Here is a 22,771-nt window from a genome sequence, read left to right as displayed (position 1 = left end):
CAAGTCAACTACTTAGAACTTGGCACCTAATTTCTCATGGGAACATTGTTTTGAATCATGGTCGGTTCTCCAAGCTAGACCTGAAAAATGTACTGAAATAATAATTTGGCAGATTGTCTTCAGTATATTTGAGCTGTTGGATTAGAGGAGTTAAAGAGCATTAGTACTGTTTGCACTATGGGATTCCACTTAGTTGCTGGGTGGAGCCATGGGAATTCTGATTGGTTCTGGCTACTGAGCCGTGGGCCCTGGCACGTGTCACCCAAGGCCAGTGTCTAATAGACAGTGTGAGATCCTCTGAGGGAAACTCTGCCGTAGTGACTGGCAGTATTCCAGGGATGGCTCCCCATCAGCCGGGGTGCCAGGGACGGGGTGACAGAGCAGGGCCCCTGTGGACTGGGATGGCAGGGAGCTTTATCGAGCATAACCTCACCTGCTCTGATCAATGAAGTTGTCAATTAGGGTTCTTTGATTGTGAGCAATAGAAGCCAGTTCTGCCTAACTAAAGCAAATAGGCACTTGTTAGATTCTGGGGGCAGCTCACAGACTTGAAGAAAAGTCTGGGTCTTCGGCAGCAAGACAACACCAGGACACTCTTAGTTATTCCTAGGCTGATACCAGCACAACTCAGCTCCAGCCATTTTCTGCTCCTTTGTTACCCCACCCAAAAGTCAGATTTTGGGGAGAGAGGGCTGGATCATCTTAGTTTGGGTCATCTGCCCCTCGCTTGGGGCTTCCCAGGTGATGCAATGGTAAAGAACCCTCCTGCCAGTTCAGGAGACGCAAGAGCCGCGAGTTTGATTTCTGGGTTGGGCGGATCCCCTGGAGGAGGGCATGGCAACCCACTCCAGTATTCTTGCCTGGAGAATCCCATGGACAGAGGAGCCCGGCGGGTTACAGTCCATGGGATCACAAAGAGTCAGACACGACTAGGTGACTGAGCTCGCATGCATGCCGCTTCCTCAGCCAGGAGCTGAGGACCTTGATGGACAGTAGCACTGCCCACAAAGAGACATGGAGATGTTTGTTTCCAAAAGCAACAGACATCTACCAGCACTGCTTGTGTACTCTTGGAGTAGCCTAGAGGGGTGGATGGAGAGGAAAACAACATGAAACTAACCATACCCCTGGGCATGATTTCATAAGTTGGGGTCTGTAGCCTGGGGATGCTGCTGACGTATTTTGTGTCTGAACATTATAGTGGCTGCTGCAGGCACTCCAGGTTGCTGAGGCTTCTTCCTTCTTAGCCTTCAGGCCAACAGTTCTTAACCCTGGCTGCACACAAGGAAGGGGTGAGGATGGGGAAGGGAGGCTTCTCTAAAAATAACCAATGCTGAGGCCTTACCCCTGAGATTGAGGTTTAATAGTCACTATCCAATAGTGAGCTTGGATATCAGAATTTATTAAAGCTCCCCTGGTTAAGTTAACACATAGCCAAGGTTGAAGGGATCTGTTTTGGGATTTTAACCTGGCCATGGCCCCACCAGCACTCTTGAGTGGGAGGACTGAGTGTGGAGAGTTTCTCTCCTGTAGGTTTACTGCCAGAAGCAGGTTCAAACTTCTTTTTTGTTCTAGAAAAGCTTGAGATATTTTTTCCCCTGCAGTAGCTTGCTGCTGCTGCTGCTGCTGCTGCTAACTCACTTCAGTCGTGTCCGACTCTTCGTGACCCCATGGACTGCAGCCTACCAGGCTCCTCCATCGTGGGATTTTCCAGGCAAGAGGACTGGAGTGGGGTGCCGTTTCCTTCTCCAACTGCAGTAGCTTGGTCCCACTTTATTTATGCAAATGTAACTTTAGGCCTGTTGCTGAAACAAATATACTGACTTAGCCCTCAGAGGAGGAGATGAAATGCCAGAAAGACTTGGGGCTGGACCGTGTTCACCTGTTGTGTCTTCCCCTGCTCTGGGTGCCCAGGTGACCCCTCTAAGGTCCCTCTACCCTCAGTTCCTGCCTGGGGAGAAAAAGGGACGATCAAAGTCCTTCAGATACGGATCCACTTGCCACAACAGAGTGGTGAAGTTGCGTCTCGGGTCCCCGGTCCCAAAGCCTGGCCAACCAAGAGTGCATGTGTTCTTCCAGGGGCTCTGGCCCACCTCCCTTTGCACGGCGGTCACAGCTGGAGTAGGAGCGGCGGACCCCTGGGGGTGGGCTTGTTTTATCCTTGAGTTGCCATTATCACGAGATCTGTCCCCGCTGAGCTGCTTCCTGTCTTTCATCCCAGCTTAGCGCGTTCCACGTTGGCGTCACTGTTGTCTGTCATCCGTTTGAGCCTGCGGAAGAAAGAAATGCTGACTCTGGCTTTGGGAGGCCTTCCAGAACATCTGGCCCAGGGTTCCTTGCAAGCTGTAGGTGGAAGCATTTCTGGACACATCTGAGGGGGGAACATGGTAAGCCCAGGCCACTGAGCCCCTTCTGTGTGACTCAGGCGGCCGGCCCCCACCAGCCAGCTGGAAGGACGGCAAGCAAAGCCTCCCCGTTCGGGGGGTGAGGCCGGGGCACGGCTCCCTGCTGCTGCAGCCTCGTTTTGGGGCCTACTGGCCACAGCATGGCCTGGGTTGCTCCCACGGGTTCTCTCAGCTACATGCCAGCGCCCCTGGCACTTTGCGACGCTGGTTTGGCCTCTGGGGGGGCTGTTCTTAAATCCACTCATGAAGTCAGGCAGCCTCACAGAGGAAGCAGCAACGGGCCCCTTGGAGTCAGACCATTTTGGTGGGGGAAGGTGATGGTTCTGACTTTTCCCAAGGGAAACTTTTCACAGGAAAAAATGTAAAAACTCTCCCCCAAAGTCTCAGAATCGGCAGTGATGGTTCTAACTGGGAAGCGGCATGGTGCCTACACAGGAATGGTGAGGCTTCTTCTGCCACGCTGATTGCTGACCGGAGGCTTCCCATCCCCGTGGTAACTTAACGATGACCCCAGGTGAGTGGGCGGCCAACGGTTAAGATCGTGGTCTTTGAAATCAGGTGGACCTGTGGTTGAGAGTCAGTCTGTACTATTACAAACCTTGTGACCTTGCAGAGTCACTCAACTTTACTAAGGCCTCAATTCCTTCCTTCAGAAACTGGGGACATAAGTGTTTAACTGAATTTGCATTTCCTTAACTTCTTCAAGTCCTTTGTTCTCTTAGCTGTAAACTGGGGATGACAACTGTTCCTGGCTGGGACTTCCCTGGTGGTCCCGTGGTTTAGAGTCTGACTTGCCAAAGCAGGGGACGTGGGTTGGCACCCTAGGAATCTAGAAGATTCCACACGCCACAGGGCTGCTGAGCCCCTGCTCAAAGACACTGAACCTGCATGCCTGGAGTCTGTGGTCTGCATCGAGAAGCCGCCACGACGAGAAGCCCGAGCATTGCGACTAGAAAGTAGCCCCTGATCTCTGCAACTAGGAAAAGCCGGTGGGCAGCAAGGAAGACCCAGCACAGCCACAAATAAATAAATAAATAAAACCCCCGAAGCAAAAAACAAGCCCACAAAACAAAAACCAATTGTTCTAAGCTCAGAGGGTTGTTGTAAGGATAAATGATACAAGGGTTTTGACGTTCTTGGGCCAGTACTGGGCACACAGCAGCCATGCGTGGAACGGAGGCTGTTTTTATCAGGAACGGTGGTATCTGCCATCTCTGTTGTAAGCTGTCCTTCGGATCCAAGGAAGCAAGGTTTACAAAAGCACTGGGAAGGCGGGAGATGGGCATACATGTAAGGTAACTGCTTGGAAACTGAATTCTGCTGTTGATTGAATGATTAATTTTTCTCCTTTAACAGTCAGGGTAGCCACTGGTGGGCTGATGAAGTGTCCTCAGGAGCCAGAGCCCCCACTGGTCCAGGCCGTGCTCTTGCCTTCAGTCGAGGGCTAACCTGATCACTGCATGAAGGCAATATGAAACTTTTCCAAGACTCACAACTCTGATCTTTTTTTTTTTTTTGGCAGGATGATGTAAATCTTTTATTTTATTTTTTGAAAACTTTCAGCAGATTTGTGCCTTCACCACTGATCTCTGAGAAGCCCGATGATGAATGGGGACCCACTGTTGGGCTCTTACGTAAGGAGTCAGAGCTGAACCCCTGCTTCCCGGGGTGCGGCTGTTTAGCAGGATGCGTGCGGCCTTGTGGCTTATCTGGCTCTCGTGGTTCGGTCCCTGTGGAAGTTCCGCAGTGCTGTGGGGAATCCTTTATCCTGAGCAGTTGCGAGATAGCTTGTTTTCCAATAACCTAGAGTAAGCATCTAGTTATCTCTTGCTGTGTAACCACTGTCCCCTGCTTTGTGACTCAGAGCGCCGACGGGCTTCTGTCTGTCTGTGCCGCCCTGTCTGTGCTGCAGTGTTGGGACCTGGGCTGGGAAGGCGAAACGGCCCGAGGCAGCCACGGGGCGACAGAGTGGGGCATCTTCCCTCATAAATCCCAGTGATGTTTTATGTGGATCATGTTTTAAAAAGTCTTTATTTAATTTGTAACAATATTGTTTATGTTTTGTGGGTGGTTTTTTTTTTTTGGCTGTGAGCATGTGGAAATCTTAACTTCCCCACCAGGGATCAGACCTATACCCCCTGCCCTGGAAGGTCTAGTCTTAATCACTGGACCACCAGGGACATCCCCAGACATTTTTTTAAAAGACAGTTTAAGAACACTAGTCAAAGTGGGTGGAGTGCTTAGGCTTATTTGGAAGAAGGATGCCAATAGCCATGCGCTGGTGCCTTGTGTGAGACTGAAGGTTTGGTTTGTGAGGCTGTAAGCTGTTTAAAGTCCCTCTTGTACCACTCAAGCTAAGATGCTAACTTCCTAAAGGAGCAAAACTTCCTCGTTTTGCTGAGATCCCAGACAAATCATCTGCTTTCATATAAGCAGAGATGTAGCTCATACCTGACTCCAGTTACCAAAATAGGATAGTCATAGCTGAGAGCCTTCTCTAATTAGACCCTGCTTAATAGCCATGTAATTTCCTATTCATTTTATCCTGAGGAGAGTTTACATCTATTTGCATTGGTTTACTATAATTTGAGAAGTCCTAAGTTCATCATAGTTTCTTAAAAAAAGAAAGTAATAATGTAACTGTGTATATTTGTATTTTTTAATCAGCAGGGTCAGGGCATGGACAGAAAGGGGAAATACTGATGGATAGACAGATTCATAGCAGGACAGAGAAGATAAAAATCATGTTTCATTCCCCCTTCCAGAGATAACTGCTAATACACTTTCACCCGCTCTTTTTTAGTGGCATATATTTAAAACATCTTGTTACAAATATGATGCTCAATTGTTATAGAAAAGTGAAGGAAAACACTTTAATAATTCCCCCTTAAGGTAACCAGTGTTACCATTATTACCCTACCATGTTGTTACCTTTGTTTTCTGCCCTGCACATATAGGCAAACAAAGAATATGCGTTTTTCCCAAACAAAAATCATAGCACAGACTTTAATTGTACTAGGTAGAAATGATAGCACATGGGGAACACACATATTTTGCATTTCAGTCTTATTTATAAACATTGATGGAAACTATCATAAAATATTGGGTATAAGATCCATCAGTCTGCTTGAAGAAATGTAGCGTGAGCAAGTGAATTTCATTTCAGGAATGCAGAGATAAAGAATATTAGGAAATCTGTTACTCAGTCTTATGTGAGCACTTTATATGATCATTTTGATACTGAAAAGTCATATGAAAATTCACATGATTTTTACAAATCTGAAATTAACAGTAATACCCTTGATTGGACACAGTTCTATTAGAGTCAAAGAAAAATTAATGGCACCCTTTTCTCCTTGTTTAAAAGTGCATGTCAATATAGTGAGCAAGACAATGAAACAAGTCTAAATATTAGAGAGAAGAAGGCAAAATTGTCTTCATTTGAAGATATGATTGTTTACCAAGAGAATCATTAAAAAGCTTTTGGAAGTAATAGCATTCCCTGTAGTTTACAAGTACAAGTTAAATATATATAAAATGAATGGTTTCTTATATTTCAGCATCAACCAATTAGAAAATGTAATGGAAAAGATATTCTACTTATAAAAGAATCAAGAAAATGAAATACCTAGGAATACATGTAACTAAACCCCTAACAAAATAGAATAAAATGTGTACAAAACTCTGCTGAGAGAAATAAGGTGAGGACACGTGGAAAGACGCACATTCTTAAGCCAATCTGTAAATCCTATGTGATCTCTATAAAAATCCCAGGTGATTCCAAATGAATTCTGAAACGCATAGTGGGAGAGGAACAATATGAAAATGGCCAGGATAATTCTGGAAAAGGCAAGTCACGAGGAGGTACTTGCCCACTTAGTACTAAAAGGTGCCGTGCTGTCCTGTGCTGAGTCACTCAGCCATGTCTGACTCTTTGTGAACCCGTGGAATGTAACCCGCCAGGATATTCTGTCCATGGGGATTCTCCAGGCAAGAATACTGGAGTGGGTTAGAAGGTATTATAAGGCTATAGCAACTAAGTGTATGATATCAATCCTGGAACAGACAGATCAATGAAACAAGAAAGCGCAGTCCGGAGTGTGTGTGTGTGCTGTGGGCTGAGTTAAGTACCCCCAGCATCCATAAGTAAAAGTCCTAGCCCCCAGGATCTCAGGATGTGATGGATTTGAGATACTGGAGTGTCTTTAAAGAGGCCATTGCATTAATATGAAGCTGTTAGGTTGACTTTAACCCGATATGATTGGTGTCAGTGTAAGAGCAGATTGGGACACAGACCTTGTGCACAGGAGACCGTGTGAAAATGCAGGAAGACCGCTGTCCAAAGCCGAGGGGAGAGGACTCAGGAGAGGTCAGCGCTGCTGGCGCCTTGGTCTCAGACTTCTGGCTTTAGAACTATAAGAGAATGGGTTTCTTGTTACGTGCCATCCTGAATGGGATGGGGGTTTGGGGAAGAATGGACACATGGATATGTACGGCTGTGTCCCTCCGCTGTTCACCTGAAAGTACCACAACACTGTTCATCGGCTGTACTCCAATACAAGGTGTTTTTGGTGTTAAAAAAAAAAAGAAAAGAAATTTCTGTTGTTTAAGCCATTCAGTCTGCTGCTTGTTATGGCAGCCCTAACAAACTAGGACAATATTTATATGTATATGATAAAGGTGGCATTTCAAACCCTTGACAGCTACCTAGCAGAAACACCATAAAGCTTGATCCTTACTTCAATTTTTACACCAAAATAAATTGTAAATACTAAAAATTCAAAGATTAAAAATCAACCATAAAATACTAGAATATGGGTAACTATTTTTATTGTCCTGAAATGCAGAAGGTAAGATACCAAAGGGAAATGATAGAGGAATATTTTATAGATTCAGGTACATACAATGAAATAAAACAGTTTGAAGATTAAGAATAATAAAGTTGAAAAACAAATGACAAATGAAGGAAATATGTTTGCAGCAATTATGACAATGAGCCAATATCTCTAAGATACAAAGGACATTTACAAATTCATATTAATAAGGCAAGGCCTTTAAAAATGAGCAAAGGATATAAACAGCAGTTCACAAAAGATTAAAAGCAAATGAGAAGTAAATATATGAAAATGTGTTCATTCTCACTCATAATTAAAAGAATACTAATTAAAGCAATACAGATAGTCCTTGTTTGTGGTAGCTGGTGGCAACTGCAAAGAGGGACAGTATCAGTGGTGGGGCCGGGGCTTTTGAAACTCTTGCTGGGAGTGTAATTGGTTCAGACTTTCTGGAGGGGAGCTTGACAGTATGTGTTATTATTAGGACGGGCATATTCTTTAAGGCTGGTTTCCGATTGTGTCTAAGGAGATATTGGGCATATGTGTAAAGGTGATTGCATGAGTGTGCTCCTTGTGATATTTCCTACATTTTTGTAATAGCAAAAAATGTAGGAAATGTCCACCAGTAGGAAATTAGTTGTATTCTGGAATACAATATGGCCATTCAAATTAATGGCCCCAATATATGTCTGTATTTATTATTATGTAAAAATGTCTGTTAGAGACTCAGTGGAATAAGCATTTGAAAAAAATGGATATCATGATTCCATTTTGTAAAATTATATGCCTAGTAAGATGTCTGTAAGATAATTTGTTAGACTGTTAGTAGTGATTGCCTGTTGACGATAGAATTTGGCATAGTTGTTTTTTTGCTTATCATTTTTAGTGTTTGGAATTATGATGAACACAGACTATTTTTATCATCAAAATAACAGTTTTTCTTGGGGGAAAACTATTCATAAATACTTTAATCATTGTAAAGTAATAACAGTTCCTCTATTGTTGCTGCTGCTGCTGCTAAGTCGCTTCAGTCATGTCCGACTCTGTGCGACCCCATAGACGGCAGCCCACCAGGCTCCCCCGTCCCTGGGATTCTCCAGGCAAGAACACTGGAGTGGGTTGCCATTTCCTTCTCCAATGCATGAAAGAGAAAAGTGAAAGTGAAGTCGCTCAGTCGTGTCTGACTCTTCGCGACCCCATGGACTGCAGCCCACCAGGCTCCTCTATTGTTAGGCATTTACATTTTTTCTAAATTTTTAGTATTATAAGTAGTGCTGTGATGAACTTTTTTGTGCACAATGTTTGTTCATATTTCAGATTATTTTCTTGGAGTGAAATTACTAGATCAAAGGTATGAACATTTTTAAAGCCCTAGATATGTATTGTTAAATCATTTCTGAGAAATGATTTGAATAGCTTTGTTTATCACACCCTTATCAATATTGAGTATTCTTACTCTGGATAATATTTGCTAAATTAATGGGAGTAAATGATATTCCATTGCTATTTTTATTTGAATTTCATTTTTAGAATGAATTTTCATTTCATTCAAAAATTTCATTTTTGAATTTCATTTTTAGATTAGTCACTAAAGAAGATACTTTTGTAAATTCTTTAGTCATATCATATGCATTTTTCTGTTGAAGTACTGCTGCTTAACTTTTAATTAACTATTACAGATATAGTAACATTTTGTCATAATAATATTTTTAAAATTTGAGTTAATAGTAAGAGTTTTGAGTTTTAAGTTGTTTGGGTTTCCCTGGTGGCTCAGACATTAAAGAATCTGCCTGGAATGCAAGAGACCTGGATTCAGTGCCTGAGTCAGGAAGATCCCCTGGGGAAGGCAATGGCAACCCATTCAGTATTCTTGTCTGGAGAATTCCATGGACAGAGGAGCCTGGAGGGCTACAGTCCATGGGGTCACAGAGAGTCGGACACAGCTGAGCGACTAACACTTTCACTTTAAGTTGTTTAATTGTTGTTGTTCAGTTGCTCAGTTGTGTCTGACTCTTTCTAACCCCATGGACTGCAGCACACCAGGCTTCCCTGTCCTTCACCATCTCCCAGAGCTTGCTCAAATTCATGTCCATTGAGTCGGTGATGCCATCCAACCATCTCATCCTGTTGTCCCCTTCTCCTCCTGCCTTCAATCTTTCCCAGCATCAGGGTCTTTTCCAATGAATCAGTTCTTTGCATCAGGTGGCCAAAATATTGGAGTTTCAGCTTCAGCATCAGTCCTTCCAATGAATATTCAAGATTGATTTCCTTTAGGATTGACTGGCTTGGTCTCCTTGCTGTCCAAGGAACTCTCCAGAGTCTTCTCCAACACCACAGTTCAAAAGCATCAATTCTTTGGTGCTCAGCCTTCTTAGTAGTTAAATTAATTGATCATTTCCTTTATAATTTATTTTGTTGATGTTATGCTTATGTAGTCTTTCCCTATCCAGGTATAAGATGAAGTAACCATATTTTCTTATACTTGGTGTCAAATTTTTTTTTTTCACATTTTAACTTAAAATTTTTTTCAGTGTGAAATGACATGGTGTTCTAAATATTTTTCCAAGTTTCCATTTCCCCATGACTTTAAGAAAAAAAAAATTGACTTTATATTTTAGAGCAGTTTTGGATTTACAGCAAAATTGAGCAGAAAATACAGAGTAGCCTTATTTTCCCCCTCACCCCCCTACCCCCAGCCTCCTTCACTATCAAAATCCCCTACCAGAGTTGTACATTTGTTACAATCGGTGAACCTACATTGACACATTATAATCCAAAGTCCATAGTTTATATTGCTGCTGCTGCTGCTAAATCGCTTCAGTCGTGTCAGACTCTGGGCAAGCCCACAGATGGGGGTCCGCTGTCTCTGGGATTCTCCAGGCAAGAACACCGGAGTGGGTTGCCATTTCCTTCTCCAAGGAATGAAAGTGAAAAGTGAAAGTGAAGTCGCTCAGTCGTGTCCGACTCTTAGCGACCCCATGGACTGCAGCCTACGAGGCTCCTCCACCCATGGGATTTTCCAGGCAAGAGTACTGGAGTGGGGTGCCAGTGCCTTCTCCGATAGTTTATATTAGGGTTCATTTTTGGTGTTGTAGGTTCTACGGGTTTTGACAAATGTGTAATGACACGTGTCCACCTTTATAGCATCCTGCACAGTGGTTTCACTGCTCTGAAAATCCTCTGCGCTCCACCTATTCACCCCTCCCCATCCCCAACCCCTGGCAACCACGGATCTTTTTATTGTCTCCATAGCTTTTCCTTTTCCAAGATGTCATCGTACGGCTGGAATCCTATACTGAGGTTGGAATCATCCCATTTGCAGCCGTCTCATATTGGCTTCTTTCACTTAGCAATGTGCATTTAACTTTCCTCTATATTTTTTTCAGGTCTTGGTAGCTTGTTGTTGTGGTTTCTTTTTTTAGTGTTGAATAATATTTCATTGTATTGACCATTATATACCAGTTTATTTATCCATTCTCCTGCAGGAAAATCTTGGTTGCTTCCAAGTTTTGGCAATTATAAAGAAGCTGCTGTACTATCCACGTGCAGGTTTTTGTAGTGACATAAGTTTTTACCTCATTCGGGTAAATACCAAGCAGCGAAACTGCTGGATCTTAAGGTGAGAGGAGAGTATGTCTAGTTTTGTAAGAAACCATCAAACGGCCTTCCAAAAGGACTGTAGTTATTTGCAGTCCCATCAGAAGGGAAGAGCGTTCTCATTGCCCTACATCCTCGTCAGCCTTTGGCGCTGTCAGTGTTCTGGTTTCCAGTCATTCTGTTAGGTGTATAGTGGCATCTCATTGCTGTTTTCACTTGCATTTCCCTAATGGCATATGGTGTTGAGCATCTTTCATATATATATGGGCTCGCACAGAGTCAGACCCGACTGACGCAACTTAGCAGCATATATATATTTGGCTGTGCTGGGTCTTTGTTGCAGCATGTGAGGTCTCTGATCAGGGATCAAATTTGGGCCCCCCTGCATTGGGAACCCGGAGTCTTAGCCCCTGGACCACAAGGGAAGTCCCCCCATCCTTTCGTTGTTGTTGAGCATCTTTTAATAGTCTTACTTGCCTTCTGTACATCTTCTATCTTCTTTGATAAAGTGTCTGTTCAGAGCTTTAGCCAAATTTTAAATCAAGTTGCTCATTTTCTCGTTGTTGAGGTTTAAGAGTTCTTTGTGTATTTTAGATTCCCAGTCCTTCATTAAATATGTCTTTTGCAAGCATTTTGTTCCAGGCTGTGGCTTTTCTTTTCACTATCTTGACAGTGTCATTTTCATTGTGTGATTTTTAATTTTTGTAAAGTCCAAATTATCATCAGGTATTTCATGAACTGTGCCGGTGGTGTTGTGTCTAAAAAATCATTGCCGTGCCCAAGGTCACCTAGATTTTCTCCTGTTATCTTTTAGGAATTTTATAGTTTTGCATTTTTGATTTGTTTTGAGTTGTGAAGAATGTAAGATCTTTGTCTAGATTTTTTCCTTTTCATGTGGATATCTGGTTATTCCAACACTATCTGTTGAAAAGACTGTCCTTTTTCCACTGTATTATTTCTCAGAATCTTTTAAAAGTAATCTATCCATTAGCCTTTTATTTGAGGTGTGTCCTTTGTCAGGTTCTTTGTATAAAGTTTGTTTCTGGATTCTTAATTTGTCCCTGCTAATATGTTTGCTTATAACTTGCATATACTTGATATTTTAATAAGGAGTGCTAAAATGAAGATGAACCAGTTCCCAATTATTACTATTTTTCCCTTTAAAATTTTTTTTGGTTTTCCCTAAGAGAAGAAAGTGAAAGTCACTCAGTCATGTCCGACTCTTTGGGACCCGATGGACTGTAGCCCGCCAGGCTCCTCTGTCCATGGGGATCCTCCAGGCAAGAATACTGGGGTGGTTAGCCGTTCCCTCCCCTAGGGGATCTTCTCAACCCAGGGATTGAACCCAGGTCTCCCACGTTGCAGGAGGATTCTTTACCATCTGAGCCACCAGGGAAGCCCTGGTTTTCCCTGGCCATTTGTTTTTCCAAATTTGTGAGGTTTTACCAAAAAGTCCTGTTTGATTTTTGAATGGGATTAATGAAGCCATAAATTAGTTTGGGAAGACTGACACTTTGGCTTCTCGTTTTTAGGAACCTGATGGGTAACTCAGTCATAATGTTTAGTTCATTAATTGAATTAGGTCAAAGGGCATGGAGGTGAAATTGACCTCAACAGAAAGGTACAAACCAGACCACAATAGGCACTCTCTAAGGCAGGTTTATGGAGGAAGAGGCCAGGAACTGTGGGGATCACAGAGGCACTCCCAAGGATAATTGATCAGCCAGAGGCATTATAGGGCCCAGACTTTGTTTTGAAGTTTTTATTCTAGGACGGATTGACCCTGAGGGGAAGTGAGGCTGTGTTTTGATATGGATTCCTTTATCTGGGTGGAGGAGGAGTGTGGAAGAGCTGGCTGAAACTAGCATTGTGTTCTGTCTGGGGACCTTCCACATGGACAAGCTCCCTTGGTAAGAGGGCCGGTGTCGGGCAGTGGAAAGTACACGGGCTTCAGGTTAAATCTGGGTTTGAATTCTGACAGCTATGTGTGTGATCTTGGCCCTTAACTTCTCTGATCCTCATCTGAAATGTGGATAACTATAGGGTTGTTATTTGTATTAAATGGGGTGATAACACAAAGTCCCTGTATGGCCCGGCATGCAGTAACACGCAACAGTTGGTGGTTGTCAGTAATAGTAATACAATTATTGTTTCTTTGGTGGTGGGAGGATTAAAAGGAGTAATGGATATAAAGAGTTATCACAGTGCCTGGTACATATCGGAAATGTTAGTCTCTCAGTCGTGTCCGACTCTTTGTGACCCCATGGACTGTAGCCCACCAGGCTCTTCTGTCCTTGGAATTCTCCAGGCAAGAATACTGGAGTGGGTTGCCATTCCCTTCTCCAGGGGATCTTCCTGACCCAGGGAACAAACCCAGGTCTCCTGCATTGTAGGTAGATTCTTTACCATCTGAGCCACCAGGAAGCCCCTGGTGCATATTATGGCAGTTATTGTTGTCAGTGTTGTTAGTATTGGGTTGTTATGCCTGTAGCATGCAGGCATTCCACACGTGACCCTAAAAGACTTGGGTGCAAAGGCACTAATTGTGAACTGTGCTGGCAAGTGCCGCAGGCCCATCCTGCCCACCTGCGTGGTGTTGCCCCCAGGAGACCTGGTGGACTTGGCCCAGGTGCCTGGACTATGCTCTGAGAATTGAGTCTCCTCCAGAATCCATTGTCTCTGACCATAATGATGTGGAATCCCCCAAGCCCTTCTCCGCTCTGCAACCCCCGGCCTCCTAAATTGTAGAGGAAGCAGCCTTGCCCTGGCAGGTCAGGGACTCAAGGCTCTAGTCTTTACCCCCTTTACCCCCTTTTTCTGGACTGAAGTATATTAAGCAAATCAGGTTATCTCCCTGAGGATCCTTTTTGTTATCCATACAGTGAGGTCAATATAACTTACTAATCGCTCCTTCCCAGGACTGTATGAGGCTCAAATGAGAGAAGGTAGAGACGACATCTGGTGTATACCGGGCCTCTAGCTAGGGTTATTCAACAAAATACAGGATGCTGGGTAAATCTGAATTTGAGATATACAGAAGAATTTGTTAAGGATAAAGTGAAGTCGCTCAGTCGTGTCCGACTCTTTGCAACTCCATGAAACTATAGGCTACCAGGTTCCACTGTCCATGGGATTTTCCAGGCAAGAATACTGGAGTGGGTTGCCCTTAGGGTAGGTATATCCCAAATACCCATAAGACACCCTTATACTGAAAAACTTACTTGCTGTTTAGCTGAAGTTCAAATTTAATTGGGAACCCTATGCTTTCATTTGCTAAGCCTAGCACCCTATCCCTAACGAATGTCAGTTCCCTTCCTACCATCTGGAAGCCTAGATTTGTAGCCCTGACTACCTCCCAGGCCCCTGGGAGGCTCTCATGAATTCCCACCAAGGGATTCAATCAACAAAGGCTTGCTGGGCTGGTAGGGGAGACGCATAAAGACAGAGGGGTAGCAGTTGGTTAGTCAAAACTGTGGACTTGTATCATGAAATGGCCTAAAAAAAGGTCACAGGCTGCTCAAATATGAGCTGTTGGTGTGAGGGTGGCCATTGAGTCTCTGGAGCCTCCTTTTGGACTGGGAGCTCCAGAAGAACGGCATCTGATCTCTTTCTGGAGCTGAAGGTGGTGTCTGTCCCCTCCCGCTGGTTCTGCAGAGGAGGAGCTGGGTCACGGGCAGGGCAGGGCAGGGGAGAAGCCGCTTCTTGCTCACCAGCCTCCCATCCCCATGCCTTCCCCAGGCTCTGCTCACACCTGTCCATGAATCAGCTCTGCTCTGGCTCCCCTGATGGCAGAAGCCTTCCGGCCTGCCCTGCAGCAGAGATTCTTTTCTGGGCTCTTCGGAAGGTGGGGAGAAGGATGACCTGCCCGTCAGAGTTGGGAGACTCTATGAGCAGATCAGTGTGGTGGGCTTTCCTCCTGCCTTTGGGGGGTACTTGGGGTGGAGGGAAGGCGCGGCTGCCAGTGCTCTTGGAGGGGGAAGCTTCTCCGACACTTGTATGGCGTCAGATGACTTGCAGGGGGCGGGCGGAGCGGGTCTCACCTGCGGGGAGAGCGGAGGCCCCGCTGTGTAGACCGGGGTCAGCTCTGGTGCAGATGCTGTCAGCTCATGTTAGAGCTTCTTTGTGTCCTGTTCCTTCTCTGAGAGTTAGGTGTGATAAACCGCCAGTTTCATAGGCTGCTGTGAGACATGAGAAGATGCAGTTAAAGTGCTTAGTCCAGCACCTGGTGTTGATACGAGGAGGGAAGGGCCACTCTGAACTTGGGTTGAGATGGTTTCTCTGAAGTAAACGGGAAAGATTTCCATGACACCTTGCTTTATGCAGCTGTCCTGGGTGGGAGGTGGGGTGGTGGCAGAGTTCTGCTCTGCTCCCCTCTCCCTGACCTCCAGTAAGGGGTATGTGTGTGTGTGTGTGATGTGTGTGTGTGTGCGTGGTGTGTGTGTGGTGTGTGTGTGTGTGTGTGGTGTGTGTGTGGTGTGTGTGTGTGTGTGTGTAGTGTGTAGTGGGTGAAATCAGCTCACAGGCTCACAGCAAAACCACCTGATCTTTATAAACTGAAAACCTGTCCCTGCAGAATTCCAACCAGAGGCACACCCGAAAGTCAATGCCAGAGAAATTGTACCACACCCAGGATGGGTCACCTCTGGAGGATGCTTCTGTACTTAGTCCCAGACGGATCTGCATCTGCATGAAGGAGGGACTGAATGGTAAACCCACTGATACAGACACAAAGAAAAGGTGTCTGACATGAGGACACCTTAGAAGGTGAGGAGAGACATAGTATATATTGGGCCCCAGGTGCTCTGCACACACTACTTCGTTTACTCTTCATAAGAATCCTAGATCGTAGATAGCTTTCCATCAGTTTATAGAGATGGGGGTTCACAGGTTAAGCAAGAACCCCGATGTCACGCAGCAACAGGCGGTTGCCTGCAACCGACTCAGCAGGCACCTCCTGGCTCTCAGAGCGTTCCAAGCCACTGCTCGGATCCTGTGTCCACGGCAGAGGTGGATGCTGGTTGAGATCTCTTTTCTCACCAAATTCAGGGCAGCCTCAGCGCCCTTCCACAGACAGCCAGCCACTCCAGACCTGCAGGGTAGGCATGCAAGCCCTGCCTGTGGCCCTCCCAGCACCATTCCAGCTGCTGTCCCATGGGTCATCGTGGGCTCTTCCTGCCAACTCAGGTTGATCTCGGCCTGCAGTGGCTTGAAGCAGGATTTAGATTCCCAGCTGGGGAGTGAAGTCAGGCTGCGGCAGAGACAGCGCTGAATCTTAGCCACTAGACCAGAGGCCAGTGGCAAGGCCCTGGCCCATCAGCTGTGTAGAAATGAATTTCAACGGAGAGATGGAAAGGAGTGAAACAAGTAATGTATTAGGAGGAGAAAGGGGGACGTGAATAGACACACGGGCGGGCTCAGAGAGAGAGTTGCGCTCTCACGGTAATTTGAATCACATAGTGAAGTGAAGTCGCTCAGTCGTGTCCGACTCTTTGCAACCCCGTGGACTGTATGTAGCCTACCAGGCTTCTCCGTCCACGGGATTCTCCAGGTAAGAATACTGGAGTGGGTTACCATTTCCTTCTCCAGGGGATCTTCCCAACCCAGGGGTCGAACCCAGGTCTCCTACTTTGGAGGCAGACGCTTTAACCTCTGAGCCACCAGGGAAGCCCTATGAATCACATACGGGGCGTTTATTCTGGGTTTCCTTGGGCCAATCACCTTGCTTTGCCTGGCTCTGAGTCCATATTTGGTTTATCTCCAGAGCCTCCCGTGTTTGTGTGTGCATCTCTTAGCCAAGATGAATCCAGTGAGGAGGCCTGTGGGTAGGTAGGTGACATCACTATGGGGTGACGTCACCTCCCTTTTTTTGACTTCCAAGGAGCCTTTCTGTGCACATGTTGTCAAGGAGGTTTCCTTGACTTCGAGAATGAGGAAGATGTAGTCTTTTATCTCTTATCTGAGCAGGGCTCAGCTGTCTCCTGCTCCTGCTGTTTTGGAGTATCTGTCCACAGAGGGGAACTCCAGCTGCTCAGCCTGCCGCCCCTTTATCTCCTGCCTGAAGGCGTGTCTTAGGCCCCGTCCCCCTGCAGAATGCGGATGCTGGACTCAGGTAGGCAACACCGGGTGCGGGACGGGCTTCCTGGGGAGGTATATCACTGATGTGAGGCAGTTTTCCATCAGTGATGCATGCTTTCGAGTCAATCATTGCTCTCTCCTCTGTTAAATGTTACTACTTCTGAGACAGGTGACTCCACACTTCACTGCAAATTTATTTTCGGGATCATCTTTTTCTTCGTCCAGAAGGATGGGCTAGACTTTTCCAGTGGTCTGGGGATATTGGCTAAAATCTTAAGTCTAGAATAATAGGTGACCCTCCCCCTTGCCTCCTGCTCTCCACTCCCCACTTCTACCAACACACACATTTTAAAGAGAGATGCTAGACCATTCATGAAGAATTTGCTAAGAAGTATCCAAACTGGTTCGGCAACCTCTGGTCTTGGAACATCACCCACCTCCAGCCTAGATCTAAGAAAATCGAAAGATTGCTCAGACATCTGAGGATTTCTTTAATGAGGAAAACATACCACCTCAGGTGGCTTCATTAAACTATTTCTTGAATATGGTGTTCACTTCCAGAATTTGTTGGGCCGTGGCTGGAATGTTTCCTTGGGGTCCAAGTTGACCTGACTGATACCCTGGGAGATACCTAGACTCATGGGTCTTGAAAGCTTCCCACCCAAGATTTCCACCTGCTCAGGAAGGGACACCCCAGTGAAAAAAAGTGCCTCTGTGTGCTGAACTTTCAAGCAGGAGCTAAGGGATGTTTGTAGAAAGTTAGCTGGAGGGGGCATCACCCATGTCTCCTGGGTCAGAGAACGGGGCAGTGCTGGGGATCCCCAGCAAGGGGTCTTCAAGAACCCACCAATGGCCCCCTTGAAGAATAGGGGAAAAGCCTGCCTGTAGACGATTGGCAAAGATATGCCATAATCTCCAGAACCTGTGGTTATATTACCTTAATTACAAAAAGGACTTTGCAGATATGATTAAGGATCTTGAAATGGGAAAATTATCCTGATTAGCCAGGCAGGCCCGATATAATCACAAGAGTCATTTTAAGAGAGGGATGAGGACAGAAGTCAGAGAGAAGATGGTGCTGGCTTGGAAGATGGTGGAGAGGGCCATGCGCCAAGAAAGGCAGATAGGTCCTAAAAGCTGAGAGAGGCCAGGAGAGGGATTCTCCCTTGGAGCCTCCAGAAGGAACGCAGTCCATTTCAGACTTCAAATCTCAAGAACTGTGAGAGAATCACTGTCTGTTATTTTAAGCCTCTCAGTTGGTGGCAGTTTGTTAGGGCAGCGATGGGGAACAAGTTCACCTTCTATGACTTGGAGGCATTCGGCAGCCAGCGTATCTCTGCCAGAGGAAACACAGGCTGCCCAAACATGGCAGGCCACATTTTTATGCCAAGAAGTTAAGCATTGTTTATTTGACAGTCAGGTTTAACTGGGCGTCCTGTTTTTTTTATTTGCTAATTCTGGCCAGAGAGGAGTAGAAAATCCATTAGCTAGCAGGACACTTGCCCCCTCTGCTTCTCATCTCTCTTCAGGGCTCCACACCTGCAGATGCGAAGCAGGCAGTGAATATGGAAGGCGTAGAAAGTGAGGCGGAAGAGCCCGGGACCCTCCCCAGGGCAGGTGTCTGCGTCAGGTGTGGGGCCAAAGGAGAAGAGGGAATGAGCCTTGAGCTGGCTGAGATGAAGGTTTTCACTTAGATTGGCCTCGAATATTTAGTGTCTGAAAATCAGAATCACTGGTTAATATCTGAAAGTGACCAGAGCATTTGGGGACCTTCCCAAGATATTGTCCCGGGATGGGAAGAGAAAACCAAGTGCAAAAAGGTTTGAAAGGCAAGGGGGAGAAAAAAGAAAAGATGACATACAATTACACAATCAGTCCAGGCAGTAACCCGGCGCCCTCTTTTACCCAACCATCACGCTCTCCTCTGCCGAGCTGCTATCACCTCTCTTGGGAAACGTGACATCTTAGCCTGCCATCATTTTACTAAATTGCTTTTTTTCTGGGCCAGGAAGGATGCCCTGGCACCACAGTGAGGGAAGAGGGTGAGGAAAAGGGCAGAAATTCCAGAGAGGACCTCAGGAATTAGGAGGACCGTGTGTGAACTGAACGACCTTTCGTGGCCTGGCCATCTCTCGGGACTGGGCCTGAGCCGCTTTGGGGAACCAGGCCCAAACTCCATCACCAAAAAGGAAAATACGGTGAGACTGAAAGGTGTATGCCTGGAGTTTTCCGAACAGGCCCTGTGAAAATCCCCCCAAGCAGGCCTCTCACTCGAATTCCATGTGATGACTGTGTTGTCTGCAGGGAACGGCTTAGAACATTCTCTCCACTTGGGTTTTCTTGACCTAAGCAGATAGGATGGCTTCTGTCTGACTCACCCTAAGCCTGACTTATTTGTGAAATGCTTTCTGTACAAAAAAGCTGGAGGTAATAAGTGCAGAGGATTATGCATTTATGATCCCTGTGTAGACAGGATTGTCTAACCCTCTCATTTCAGCTGCTCCCTGCCCTACCCGTGGTCGGTGAAGGCTGACCACGTGTTGGCGAGTGTCTAATGGCCTAACTTGTTGGCTCCAGCAGTGCTTGCTAGAGAGGTGGGGGTGGGAGATGGGGCCTGGGGGAGGACTTGCAAAGTGCAGGAACAGCAGGCTGGGGGAGGCTGTGAGCACCCAGAGATCCTTGTCTAATGCTGCCTTTGCTTCAAGGTACCCCAGGAACCTCGTCAGAATGAAGGGCTGCAGGTGTGTTATCAGCTCAGCGGGAGCCAGTGTGAGGCAGTGGAAGGAGCTGGGGCTTCCCACTCAGACCTGGTTTTTTTCTGTCATTTTATTTACTGCGTGGTGGTGGCTTTTCACACGCTGGTGGCTCAGATGGTAAAGTGTCTGCCTACAATTTGGGAGATCCGGGTTCAATCCCTGGGTCGGGAAGATCTCCTGGAAAAGGAAATGACAACCCAGTCCAGTACTCTTGCCTGGAAAATCCCATGGACAGAGGAGCCTGGTGGGCTACAGTCCATGGGGTTGCAAAGAGTCAGACACGACTGAGTGACTTTACTTCTAGAACCTCTTGCCTCATTTACCAAATGGCTGTATGATCTGCCCTTTACGGCTCTCAGACCTCATACAAGAGTAAAAGAAACGTTACCTGTGTGAGGTTATTACATACTGTGACATGCTCCACACAAAATGTTTGAAAGTGTTGGGAGAGGCTGACATGAGGTTTCTGAAAATTTGCCTTTCCCATGGGTAGAAGTAGGGAGGGTGGCTGTTTATGTCAAGTGACAGGTGATGCTAATGTGGTTTGGGCGAGCTGAGCTCACCACGGGCCCGCCCTCCAGTCTGCCCAGACTCTCCAACCTGGCTGCCCACAGGGCTTGGGCGGGGAGCCCAGTGGACCCGGCCCGGCTCCCTCCGGGTGAGAACGGCCGCCGCTACCAACACTGCAGACTTGCTGGTCCCCAAGAAGGTCTCCGTCTCCCCTCTGAGCCCCGCCAAGCAGGAAGCAGCACTCCAGGGCTCGGTAGCCCCTTGCTGGACTCTGCCATGGGCTTTCCTGCCGGAAGCTGCTCTGTAGACTTAGAGTTCCTGACACATAGGAACTCCGAGATTTTTCTCTTGGGAGAAAGTGGTGCCCACAGGGCCTGGTACAGAGGGTGCTGATGCTCCGTGGGGCACCTGCAGGTTTCTCCGGGTGCAGAGCAAGGGCATTCTCAGGGAAACCAGGGAGACCCTTCGCGAGGCAGCTGTCTTCGGTGGTCCCCGTGGTTCTGGAATCTAGACACTAATGATTATCACAGGAACTGCCTCGCAGCCTCGGCAATCATTGGCTTGTTAATCCATGCAGGACTTGGTGCTGAGAAGCTCCAGTACTTTGGCCACCTCATGCAAAGAGATGACTCATTGGAAAAGACTGATGCTGGGAGGGATTGAGGGCAGGAGGAGAAGGGGACGACTGAGGATGAGATGGCTGGATGGCATCACTGACTCGATGGACGTGAGTCTGGGTGAACTCCGGGAGTTGGTAATGGACAGGGAGGCCTGGCGTGCTGTGATTCATGGGGTCACAAAGAGTCGGACATGACTGAGCAACTGAACTGAACTGAACTGTCTCTATTTCCCCTCAGTGGTCTGTCTTTCTGCCAGAGCACAAGTGGACATTGTGGGCATGTCGCCTGGTGGCACCTTGGAGGCCTCTCTGTTTGCAGAGTGCCATTCTGCCGATTTGGGGGAGCTGTGCTTTGTCTTAAGTCAAAGAGATCTGGGTTTGAAATCCTTGTTCTACTAATTACTGGCACCATGATTTGAATAAGTTGATTAAATTGAGACGCACTCACCTTGTCCGTAAATGGGAAGCAGAGCAGACTCACCTCATGAGGTTGTAGGGAGGCCTAAGTGAAGAATCCCCTGGAAGCACATGGCATGAGCCTGGCCATGCTGAACTCACCAAAAGCAGTACCTGTTGTTTTCTTAAAGTGAAAGTGAAGTTGCTCGTTTGTGTCCGACTCTTTGCGACCCCGTGGACTGTAGCCTACCAGGCTCCTCTGTACATGGGATTCTCCAGGGCAAGAATACTGGAGTGGGTTGCCACTTCCTTCTGTGTTGAGGTCCTTTAATGGACTGGAACCTGGTGGTCTGGAGTCGACCGATGAGAAAGTAAAGGAGAGAGAAAGAGGCTGATATTCCTTGGTTTACGCAGAAAGCCAATAAAGTCCCTGCATGGGGCTTGCTCTGTTCATGGAGGCCTCAGGCACCCTCTTGATGGGGTGAAGGCGCAGAGCGCCTTCTCCAGAGGGTCTTAGAAGCCCGGGCAGGAAAGTGAACTCAGAGAGCCTCTGCGCTCCAAAGAAATAGTCTGAGAGAGTGAAGGAGAGAGAGAGAGAGAGAAAGCAAGACACAGGGGCCAAAGCTCTGATGGAGCAAAGGTGTTTTAATCAACATGGAGTGGGCATATATAATGTAGTTATTCTCAGCAAAGATAAAGATTAAAATTCCAGACGTACAAAACACAGGCAATCCATATTAGAGAGAGGGTTGTAAATAATCACTTTTACCATATGGTTCATAAAAAGGAAGAGGGTACTTATCACCGTATAGAAAAACTAAGGAAGGAAATGCCTGGATTCCTCAGCCCCCTGGAGAGGCTTGCCTCTCCTCTTAATTCCTGAATATTCAGGAATTAATAAGGAACAGAGAATTCCTGACAGATCCAAAACAGCACACAGGAAGCCTCCTGTTAAGTGCTTCCTGACACTTGTTAATCAACCATTAAATTCACTGATATAATATAAAAATAATGGTTCGGATTTGTGAGACACTTTCACCTTTCTATGCCTAGCACAGAGCAAGCACTGAATATTAGCTGTTATAGGTAATAATAATATTGAGAGCGGCAGGCCTTACACAGCTGTGAAGCGTGATATTATCTCCCAAGCCCTTGATTGGGCCTCTTAATCCAGGGCCCTTGGACCCCTTGATGGTCTGTGGGTCGAATTCATGGAGTTTGTGACCTTGGATAGGAAAAAAATTAGACTGCTTATTCTTACCTCTAACTGAAATGAAGACTCTCCTCCAATGATGAATCTAGGCAACAACATACACTAGTAGTAACAACACCTGTGATTTTGACACCAACAGCAGTCCACATGAAATATTGGCTATGCTTGATACTACAAAACTAGATAGTAAATCTGCTGTTAGAACTTGTCATTTAATGTGCTAATAAAGAAGCACATCTTTTGATACTTACATGTCAGTGTAAGTGGGTTTGGGGTATGAAAATGTTAACAATTTATAGAGTGCAGAGGCAGTCCCCAAGACCACCCTCACTTCTGATGCCAACTGCAAGAGGTGGGGTCCCCAA

General features: G+C 46.3%; 1 long non-coding RNA gene across 1 annotated transcript; it reads left to right on the top strand.

The window, feature by feature from the left end:
- The first annotated feature begins 10,787 nt into the window (after positions 1 to 10,787).
- LOC138445967 (uncharacterized) lies at positions 10,788 to 21,257 on the top strand. Its single transcript, XR_011259071.1, has 5 exons — positions 10,788 to 10,859; positions 15,411 to 15,601; positions 16,802 to 16,946; positions 18,925 to 19,110; positions 19,618 to 21,257. It is a non-coding gene; the product is annotated as an uncharacterized lncRNA (long non-coding RNA).
- The last annotated feature ends 1,514 nt before the right edge of the window (positions 21,258 to 22,771 follow it).

This window comes from Ovis canadensis, chromosome 9 (genome assembly GCF_042477335.2).
Source record: "Ovis canadensis isolate MfBH-ARS-UI-01 breed Bighorn chromosome 9, ARS-UI_OviCan_v2, whole genome shotgun sequence".
NCBI classification, from domain to species: Eukaryota; Metazoa; Chordata; class Mammalia; order Artiodactyla; family Bovidae; genus Ovis; species Ovis canadensis.
The sequence above is the reverse complement of the archived record's forward strand: the minus strand, read 5'-3'. Positions and strand labels throughout refer to the sequence as shown.